The 11,561-nt window shown below is 41.7% G+C and overlaps 1 long non-coding RNA gene across 1 annotated transcript; it reads right to left on the bottom strand.

The window, feature by feature from the left end:
• Positions 1–134: 134 nt before the first annotated feature.
• LOC149750930 (uncharacterized) lies at positions 135–1,928 on the bottom strand. Its single transcript, XR_016398955.1, has 3 exons — positions 1,711–1,928; positions 639–955; positions 135–522 (listed from the first exon to the last, which is right to left on the bottom strand). It is a non-coding gene; the product is annotated as an uncharacterized LOC149750930 (long non-coding RNA).
• Positions 1,929–11,561: the final 9,633 nt, after the last annotated feature.

Genomic DNA, 11,561 nt, shown 5'->3' on the forward strand with positions numbered 1-11,561 from the left:
ACTAACACTTCGTTCTGTTATCCTCTATTAGCAATCTAAGATCTTCAAAGCGTGCAAAGTCAGGCCATTTCCACCCTATAACCAAAGCATATAATTTAATTTTCACAAACCTACCATAAACGGTTATGCCAAACTTCAAAGGTAAAAGACCACATTGCCTCATTATATGCGATAACATCAAGCTTCTACATGCCACAAGATTCTCAAAAGTTGTGGTGTTATCATGCTACACAATCACCGCAAGCCACAAATCTTTGAGGTCCTAAAAACATTATTTAACGAATCATTTATTTCATTTTGTATCTATCCACTTCTTTTTCCTTGCCAGCCTTGTTATTAGTGTCGAGTTTCAAATTTTGAAGGCCCTTGGTTATCTTGCTCTCTTGATATTTTTGATTTTTGGGCTTGTCGGAGTCCAAACGATTTCCATCCAAACCACCTCCTGCTCTGTCCTTTGATGCTTGGCAAATCTCATGGGATTGGCCGGCCTCGACGTTTGGTGCTCAACGAAGCAACCCTTGACTGCAAGTGAGACAAGGAAATAAATAAATGTTAGATAAACATAAAACAGGATAAAATAAAGGAGGATGGGCAATATTTTATAGCTTGTGTCCAATGTAATTTCTCTTTTGGCTGACCTGAAGAAGTTTTATAATTTCATCTTTCGTCTTCTGATCAGGTGCAGACTTGTACTTTTTGAGTAGATCGACTACAATCTTGTCATCGATTATCCATTTAGTTCCATTTGACAGATCGACGATATGAAGCTCCTTTGTTGTAGTTGAACATTTACCTTTGTCGTTCGATTTTATATCTAACTTAAGCATCTTATCTCCAAGTTATACTTTAGGAAGAGGCAAGTGGCTTGGCTCATGCTTGCTAGGGGTTTCTTTAGCAGATCCTTGAAGAATTTTGTCACCGGAACTAGGAGCATCTCCTCGAAGATTGGATTTTTCTAATATATTGTAGAAATACATATCTTAATATGAATTCAATGATGTAGCAGCATGAAACGGAAAATGCTTGAGGATACTTGATGGTACATTGTAGAAATACATATCTTAATATGAATTTAATGATGTAGCAATGTGAAATGGAAAGTGCTGGAGGAATCGTGACATGTTGTGCATCATGGCTTCTTATGTTACATGTGGATGTGTTTGTGGATCGGGCTGGGCTTGGCTTTGCCCGCATATCAACATAATTTATATAGATTCAGGCTTATCTTCCAAGTCCAAGTCAAATCCTTACTCGAGCTTCAGGCCTTAAGTTGGATCTCGGGTTTTCTGGCTGAAGTATGAATGATTAAATATTGCTGACAATCTAAACATGTTTATTGTTCTATTAAGTTCATGTATCAGCAACAATTGTCAAATAAGTAAATAAATAGATCAAATAGAAACAAACAATACAAGAAAAATAAAAAATATTCAGGCCAAGCTGGCTTTAATCCTGATGTCCGAGCCTGGTCTATTTATTAAACAGGTTTGTTTTCCGGGCATGGCTCAGCCCACAGAGTCTGGAACTTGTCCTAAGGATTTCGGGCTTTAGCAAGCCGAGCGGACTGACAAATAATGAACAGGTAACGTTAAAAAGGAACTTTAACAAATGCTCATACTCAAGAAGAGATCAAATGGCAATAAAAATACATATGACCACAATGAGGACTCTCCAATGTGGATCAAAAGTTCCTGAATGAACTTCACTCACCTTTCCTCTGAGCCATGCTGATCTCCCTCAAGCTGAGCTTCTGCCTAAGAACTCTTCTAATCGGGCTTTCTCTAATGCTTGTGCATGTGGAAGGTGATTGCATGATGGCTTCCATTGCATAATGAGATTTTATCGGGCTTTCCCTTCCCCATTCCCTCTCCCTGGGGAGAGGGAAAGAGGGGAGTACCCTCTCCCAGGGAGAGGGGAAGAATCAAAATTTTATTTATTTATTTTCTTGTCCCTGATCCGACGACAAGCAGCATAAGAACGTGATAATTTGGTATTCTTTATCAGTGCAAGGGACATATGGCCAAGTGAAGCTTATCTCACTCAGCACCCACTTGGAGGACAATTGGCCAAGTGACGGCACGTTCATAATTTTGATATTCTCCCAAGGAAAGGCCGTTCATTGAAAGATAAATTTTATATTATTTTTTATTCTTTATTGGGGTTTGACCTACAAAAGGATGGTTACATGATCTGCATCTTTCAACTCTGTATAGTTTTCAAATTACCGTTGTCCCCATCCAGCTATAGAAAAAGCATGATTTAGGAATTGAACAACTGTTTATTTAGATTGGGCTAGCCCAAAGCTCCAGTAACCGAGCTTGGACCTAGTAAGTAGGCCCAGAAGCCAGGCCCGGGCATGAGTGATTCTAGTTATTCCTTAAGGGTAAGCTCGACCTGAACCCTACATGGTTCGCCTGTTGAACAAGTCCATTTCCAACATAGACAGGATTTTACAAGATATCTATCTCCTTGCTTAATTTCTTCTCCTCCATCTTTTGTTTAACCTAAGAACCTTAAATGAAGTCAAATAAGTAAACTAAGCTTAGCCAAATTATTTAAATGAGGGGAAGCTGCTTGCACCAACCTAGAATAGACCTGAACCTAGATTGATTACGAATCCGTCCAGATTCTCGCTAAACAATTTTAACAACCTCACCACCTTAACCTTAATTTTCGCTAATGATTCAGCTCTATCATATTTGTGCCCGAACCAATCCACAGGTCTAATCTGAGTTGAACTTATATCCTCCGAAACAGCATCAAAATATTCATCCATTCTGTAACCCTTTCTAGGCTTATTCTATGATATCTTGACTTCGAAGCACTCTCAAAAATCATCAAATATTACTCCTCTTTACCATTAGGTCTGCTAGCTGTAGGCCACAGAATAGCAAATCTTAGTTTCTTTAATTCCTAAAATCACACAATAGACTTTGTTATAGGCTTTCTGCATCACCCAGTAATGAAGTCACGGAATAGCAAACAAAAAGAATTGTAGTATATATCTGACCTGTGCATAAACATAGGGGTCTACAACACACCAATAAAAGTTATGTCCCTTCTTGCAATATCTTTCGAGGAATGGATGATAAAAAAGACTCGAGCAGCTTGAACTTTATCATGGTGGAGAAATTATCGGAAGTGAGCGTACTAGTAAATGGTGCATTTGCATGCTAACTGAAATGGTAACATCAACTAGACATGATCACACAATTCACAACTTTGAAGATATGTGCAAGGTAGTGGAATGGGAAATCTATGTTCAGTTAATCATCCAGCGATGATGGAAACAACGTTTGAAGTTTTGTCTGCAACTTCGATATTAAAATCTACACTTTTAGCCAAAACTAAAACTGAATCTGGGGTCAGTTTTGAAGTTTTGATAGAAAATAACTTATGGAACCTAATTTTGAACAAAAATGGCCACTTTAATTTCTTCTTTGTTCATGTAGGTACTTTTGGATGATAAAGAGTAAGCCCCTAGAATGCAATATTTGCAAGATTGAACTCAAAACTTGTAGTTTTGAATCGCTTGTAAGCAGTCAGGTGTTTAGTTGCAAAACATTTGGTGGAAACATGAATTTTTCTAAAACAAAAATGTTATTGATTTAAATTTGACTCAAACTAGACAGAGTTTTGTAAACCTTATCTACATTTTGTCATGTATCACAAAAAGGCCAAAAATTCACAAATATGGATATATTTTTATAAAAGTTAAAAAATTTATAAATTGATGCCCACACACACATTTTGGGATAAGATTCTAAGTAGCGTCTTATAACATTAAAATGGTATCTGATTTAATTTTCAAACTTTGTGCTACAACTTTAATTTTTTAAACATTTTACACTTTTATTTCTGATAAATCTTATATTTTAAAAGCCATGAATCCATTGAGACTATATATAATACCGAGAAATTCCAGACTATAAAATACAAAGAAAAATGTTAAGTAAATACTTGCTTTATTTTTCCTTATTTTTTCTATTTTTGTTGATTTTCCATAATCTTTTTGGCTAAAGCTCCAAAACTCAACCCAACACTGATGGATTGTACAATTTGCTTGGTATTCAATATGAAATATGATTCCATTCAAGATTGCAAAATTTTAACCTTGCCCAACAATTGCTATCAATTCCCAAAGAAGTCCATGCCTGCAAAATTCAATATGAAAAACAAGACGAACTTGAGCTTCGTGGCATCCTTAGACCCAGTGCTGCTTTTAAATTATTTCTATGACGACCACTTCTTTTCAAAACACGCTCAAAGGACTGCCCTGACAAACTTTTTAGCCCCTAAGACCTTCATTCACAGTATTAGGCTATTTAATTAAATGTCTAAAAGTATTCAAATTCAATATATAATGAACCAAACTTTCTCCATGGCTCCGTTCTATTCTACTTGTTTCTTCACTTTAGTTTTTTCTATTTCTCATTTCATTCTTGACCGCAAATATATATTGACTTTGTACTTAAGATCCAGTAAAAACAAGAACAAAAGAATAAGCCATTTAATAAGGATATTGTGAGACCCTGAAACTGGGCCCGGTCCATTGACCGGCCCAGCCCAAGGATTTCGACCTCACGTGCGGCGCACGTGAGGGCGGGTGAGAGGGGGGGAGCCATCCCGAAGAAGCCGGCTCCCCTGTTCTTTTTTAGGGCTTCTCCTCTCATTGAAGAGATTGGAAGAGGAGCCGCTGCCGGCCGAGAGAGAGGGGGGGGAGAGAGAGAGAGAGAGAGAGAGAGAGAGAGAGAACCATTAAAAAGGTGGGTCTTCTTCGGCACGGGTCTTCCTCTTCCTCCATTACCGCCGAAGAGAAAGAGGATCGCCGGTCTTCGTCGGAGGCTAAGGTAAGGGCTTCTAACTTTCATCTCCTTCCTTCCGTGATATTTAGCCATGATTTACTGTGGTTTTGAGCCGGCCAAGCGCCGGACTTGGGTCCAAAACGGGGTTTCGGCCCGTAAGCTCGTCGCCGTTGCGCGTTCATCGCCGCCAGCCGCCGGGGGGTGGCCGGGCTTGCTCCGCCACCACCTGCCGCTGCCAAGGCCGGCTGCCGCGGCCGCCCTTGGGTTCGATCGAGAGCAAAGAGGAGGGGGCGGCAGGGGGTGATGAATCCCTGTTTCGCCGAAAGAGAGGAAGGGAGTCGAGAGAGAAAAGAAGAAAGAAGAAAGAGAAAAGAAGAAAGAAGAAAAAGAAAAGAAAAGAAAAGAAAAGAAAAAGAAAAGAAAAGAAAAGAAAGAGAGAAAGAAAAAAAAATAATGATAATAAAATAAAAGGAGGGTGGTCTATGGGTATGAATCTGAATCCGAACTCGAACCCGAGGTGCTAGACACTTCGGCAGGATCGGCCCTGGGAGCATGTTAAAATTTAAGTTTTTATATATATTGTGATTAGTTTTAAAAGAAAATATGATTTTTGGATATTAGGTCCTGCGAGGAATTTGTGAGATTAATTGGATTTGTTGTGGATCGCGTTCAAAGTAAGTAATGAACTGCCTTCGCTAGACTCTTATTTATATAATATTATTTTTGTATCGAATAAATTGTTAATAAATTTATATGTGATTTATGAATTTTACGAGATGATGCTTTGAATGAAAAATAGATATATAAATTGGAATAATATTTTTCAGACTATTGTTATATTACTGTTCTTGCATTGTATATGCATATTTAGATCGGATTATGATATATCTATTATGTTACAAAAGAATTTTGATGTGCATTAGATTTAGAACTCTCAGCCTGGCTATGTTCTGGATCCTGCCAATAGGGGGTTATGCATTGGCAATTCTGGCCCCACCACAGGGTATAAGTGTGGTATTCTGGCCCACTCCGCAGGGTATAAGTGCAGTATTCTGGCCCACTCTGCAGGGTATAAGTGCGGTATTCTGGCCCACTCCGCAGGGTATAAGTGCGGCTCTGTTTCTGGCCTAGCCATAGGGTATAAGTGTGGTCGTAGCTAAAGGCTGATGAGATGAATATGATTTGTTTCGAATCAGATTTATGATTATGTATATAGATATTTGAAAAATACGAATTTTAAAGAATTTATGCTTGAAAAGGAATTGATTATGTTATTATGTTGATTCATCGTAATTTGTATTTATATTTTATGTTATTATATGAATTGACTAGTTAAGGTGTTTATTACTTACTGGGCTGTCTAGCTCATTATACAATTTCTTGTTGTTTTACAGATTCTGAGAACTAACCTATCGGGGATTTAAAATGGGAGAGCGACTAGAAGAACTGAAGCACAAGTTATCCTAGATTAGGCTTTATTTAAATTGATGTTTTATATTTATTGTTCCGCTGTGTATTTAGAACTGTGAGACTATATAAATTGTGTCAGTCAATGGAATAAGATTGCATTTATTTCAGCTGAATTATTTTATTTATATAACTAAGATGTTTGGTTAAGATGCCTTGCATGCTCGTGGGGAGAGTTTCCTACGGGTGTGCGGCGGTTGGCGTGGACCCCCGGCTCGCGATCTCGGGCCGGGGGCGTGAGATCGCGAGCCGGGGGCGTGACAACTTTTATGGTATGAGAGCATGAATGGATAAATTCTAAAAAAAAAAAAAACTCTGACATGACATGAGTGTAGGTGGGTAGACACTAGGGACATTGGGACGTTAGTTTATGATGATTGTAATAACCATTCTATGTACTTGTAATGAACTGGTAAGCTTATTATTGGTATGCTGCTATCTGATAGACATAGATCAGGATGCCTCCACGTCGGACGAGAAAGACTACTCGCAGAGCTACTAATAAGGCACCCAACCCGCAAAATGACAGTACACCCCAACAAGCTGGTAACACCCCTCAGCAGGAGAGAGTCGTCAATCCTGCTAGTGATACTCAGACAGGACAACAAGAGCCAGGCCTAGGCCAAGTTATGCAGACCAGAGTGGGCCTTATGCAGATGCAACAGCAAGTGCAACAGCAGTTGCTCCAACAACAAGCACAGTTGGCCCAGACACAACCACAGCAAGGACGAGGGGAACAATGTGAACAACGTAGCAGTATAGCTGAATTTAAGAGGCTGGCTCCTCCAGCTTTCAAGGGGACTACAGAACCGTTGGAAGCAGACAATTGGCTTATAGAGATGGAAAAAGCATTTGCTGTCTTGAGATGCCAGGATGATGAAAAGATTTTGTTTGCATCGTACATGATGCAAGGTGAGGCATTCAACTGGTGGCGGATGTTGGAACATAAATATGAGCAGGATAGGGAGCCACTCACTTGGGAAAAATTTCGAGGAGCATTTTATGATAAGTATTTTCCTCGGAGTGTAAGGATGCAAAAAGAGCAGGAGTTTATTCATCTAAAGCAAAGGAATATGACTGTTGCAGAATACGAAGCTAAATTTACCGAGCTAGCCAAATTTGTTCCAAAGTTAGTCGAGGATGAGCTAGATCGAGTGCATAAATTTGAGATGGGACTAAAGACTGAAAGTAGAAAATAAGTGATACCTTATGAATTGACTACCTATGCAGCTGTGGTAAATAAGACTTTAATAATTGAAAGGGAAGTTAATGATGAACGGTTGGAAAGGAAAAGAAATCAAAAGAAGAGGAACAAATCGAATGAATTTCAGGGGCAGAGCAATGAAAACGCCGAAAGTTCGAACAGGAAATCAACGAGTGACAACACTAAGCAGGTGAATATCAATAAATGTTCTAGATGTGGTAAGGCTCATGCTAACAAGGATTGCCATTGAAACACCGGTGCCTGTTTTAGATGTGGTAAGATAGGTCATAAAATTGCAGACTGCCCACAAAGAAACGAGAATAGATCTACTCAGGCAATGGAAGGAAGCCAGGGGCCAAAGACTCAAGGAAGAGTATTTGCACTTACACAACAAGATGCACAGGCTTCTGATGTGTTGACGATAGGTATTAATCTAGTCCCAATATTTATTTCTATTTATTGTTTTGCCATGCCCACTTCTCTTTGTTAGACAACTCATTATGCTACTAGAAAAGATTCAATAGTTACATAACATTTTTTTGATTAATTATCAAAAGAAGAATATGAACTTTTAAATTTTGAAAGTGTTCACCTAGATTAAGACATAGTAATGAATGTACCAACAAGCAAGTAATTCTAGGAAAAAAAAAATCTAGACTTGACACGGGTATGTTGAGGTTTAAATCAGAATGTGCAGAGAAAATGTGGTGAATAGAATTATTTGAAATTGGTCAGACAAGACGACTTTGATTTGAAGAGTGTTATGACTTAGTTTGGAAGAAGTATAATCTACTCTTGAACTGCATGTATGAAAATTTCGTGGACGAAATTTCTTTTAAGGGAGGAAGGATGTGAGACCCTGAAACTGGGCCCGGTCCATTGACCGGCCCAGCCCAAGGATTTCGACCTCACGTGCGGCGCACGTGAGGGCGGGTGAGAGGGGGGGGGAGCCATCTCGAAGAAGCCGGCTCCCCTGTTCTTTTTTAGGGCTTCTCCTCTCATTAAAGAGATTGGAAGAGGAGTTGCTGCCGGCCGAGAGAGAGGGGGAGAGAGAGAGAGAGAGAGAGAGAGAAACATTAAAAAGGTGTGTCTTCTTCGGCACGGGTCTTCCTCTTCCTCCATTACCGCCGAAGAGAAAGAGGATCGCCGGTCTTCGTCGGAGGCTAAGGTAAGGGCTTCTAACTTTCATCTCCTTCCTTCCGTGATATTTAGCCATGATTTACTGTGGTTTTGAGCCGGCCTAGCGCCAGACTTGGGTCCAAAACGGGGTTTCGGCCCGTAAGCTCGTCGCCGTCGCGCGTTCATCGCCGCCAGCCGCCGGGGGGTGGCCGTGTTGGGAACCCGCACACGACGCTGATATTTCAAAAATTTTTCAGATGGCAGCGGAAGAGGCATGTGCGGGATCGACGTTCATCGCATGAACGTTGTTTCATGAACCGTTCGTAGTTAGATAAGAATTAAAACTTTTAAAACCTTTAGGAAGATCAGATCTTCACCTTGTGCGGGTAGATGATCACCGCAAACTGAAGTTCGTGGTTTTAGGATGAAGGTTCGCTTGAAGCCGTTCAAGTGTCCGGCCTCTACGGGTGTCCACACGAAGCAGGAACCGATCCAAGCTCTCTATCTCACCGGGGTGCTATCTCCCTTGCAGAGATAGCTTTTGATGGCTGATCTCCTCTCTTTCAATCAATCCTTGATTGTGCTTGAGAGGAGGAAGAAGAAGGATGAAGATGGGAAGAAGATCAAAAGCCCCTGCAGCCTTCTTCTCTTTTCATGCGTTGGAGCCAAGGAAGAAGACCAAGAGGAGGGAGACGCCTCCTCTTCTTTTCCCTTTGCTGATGGCGGCTGAACCAAGGAGAGAGGAGGCCACGGCTGGAAGGAGGTTATTCACCCACCTAGGGTTCCGCCAAGGCCTCTCCTTTTAAAGGTGTGGAGCTCCTAACTTTTAGGAGCTCCTTATTTTCTTCCAAAGAGGGGCGCCGGCCCCTCTCTTCATGCCGCACTAAGGAAGAGCAAAGGAGGGGCGTGATCCTTCTTTATTGTGTTGCCCTAATCCTCCTCTAAGGAGGATTAGGTGTCCCTCTTATGGCTAAGTCCTAATCCTATTAGGCTTTAACCAAATCATGAATCAATTGGGTTCAATCTATGCTAGTCCTAATCCAATTAGGACTTGAATGAACCATGACTCAATTGAACTCTTCAATCCTAATCCAATTAGGAGTCATGTTGATTCATTAGATTAATAATTAATTAGGACTTAAGGAATCCTAATCCAATTAGGATTTGTTTAATTTTAGTCCTAATCCAATTAGGACTCTATTTGAATCCGAAGTCCTATTCCGATTAGGACTCTAGGAATCCTATTCCAAGTAGGAATCCAATTTTGATTCAAAACTCCTAATCTCATTAGGATTGCAGGAATCCTATTCCAAGTAGGAATCCCAGTCCTACTCCAACTAGGATTTCCAGTCCTAATCTAATTAGGACTCTAGGAATCCTACTCGAAGTAAGACTCTTGTTTCAAGTCCAATTAATTAATTCCCTTTGTTCCTTCTTCAGCTTCTTATCAATCGAATTGATTATTTGTGATTCATAATCACTTTTTAACCATCGGATCGGTCAATACTTCTGGTGTGTGTGACCCCATAGGTTCTACTCTGACTGGTAGTGAGATATATTGGGATCTCTATCACAATATCATTGAAAACTCCTTTTAATGGGTTGGAACGATTCCAACTCAACTCATTAGGGTTTATTGATCATCGAGATAATCCCTGTGAGTCCCACCATCCACCAGTGACACCTACAGGATCAGGAACTACAGGATCAGGAGAGTCCTCTGGCGGGAGATCACCAGTCTTACCGCCCAGGGTGTCTCGACAGTTGTAGTTGGTGACTTCAATTGCATCTTGAGTTCGAGTGACAAGAGGGGGGGCAGCCTTCATGGATAGAGCGGACAGGAGGAAGTTTCGCGATTTTGTGTCACGTATTGGCCTGGTGGACTTAGGGTTCTCCGGACCTCAATTTACTTGGTGCAATAATTAGCTTGACAGTGCTAAGGTTTAGGAGCGTCTAGACAGGGCCTTTGCGTCCTCTGACTGGATCCTCTATTTTCCCACCTGCAGGGTTAGTCACTTACCTCGGATTGCTTCGGACCATTGTCCCCTGCTGATTTCCACATCATCGGGACCTAGTCATCACAGCCCCTTCCGTTTTGAGAAGGTTTGGCTATCGTACCCCGAGTCCTGGGATATTGTCCGTGATGCATGGCGCATCCTGGTGCGTGGGGATGCTATGCACAGGGTGTCGCGCAAACTAGAGTTGGCTAAGAGGCATCTCCGGCAATGGAACTGTGAGGTTGTGGATGATATTTTTCGGAGAGTTGAGGGGGTCGAGACTGTGATCGTTACGTTGCAGAGGAAAGAAGATCTAGAAGGTGCGCTCTTGGTGGATGACATGGGTGACCTCTGGGGGCTTCTAGCGACTCACCACTCACTACTACGGCAGCACGAGATCTTCTGGCGACCGAAATCCCGAATTCAGTGGGTACGTGAGGGTGACCGCAACACTAGTTTCTTCCACTGGACTACGGTTATCCGGAGGCAGCGGAGCACGATCCATTCGTTGCGAGATGGGTCTGGACATCGGGTGGCAGGGGAGCCTGCCATTCGACAGATCCTGTTGGATTTCTTTCGTGCCAGATGGACGGAGGATGCGGATTCCGGCGACAGAGACCACCCCCCGAGGGTGGATGCGGGAATCAAGGATGATGAGAATGTAGCCCTGGTCCGACTGATGTCGGCATAGGAGGTACAGAAGGTAGTCTGGGCTTTGGCTCCAGATAAGGCCCCGGGACTGGACGATTTCCCCCCGTTCTTTTTCCGACAGTATTGGGGTATCATTCAGACAGCGGTGGTAGAGGCTATTCAGTGCTTCTTCTCTCAGGCGGTGATGTCGGAGGATTGGAAGGCTACCTTCATCACGCTCATTTCGAAGCGTCAGGAGGCGGCTGAGCCTGGTCACTTTAGGCCCATAAGTTTGTGCACAACCTTGTATAAGGTTGTGGCAAGAATAATGGTCGGAAG

The sequence above is a fragment of the Phoenix dactylifera genome, chromosome 18 (assembly GCF_051530095.1).
Source record: "Phoenix dactylifera cultivar Ajwa chromosome 18, Ajwa_hap1_PhDact_Kaust_v1.1, whole genome shotgun sequence".
Lineage (NCBI taxonomy): Eukaryota > Viridiplantae > Streptophyta > Magnoliopsida > Arecales > Arecaceae > Phoenix > Phoenix dactylifera.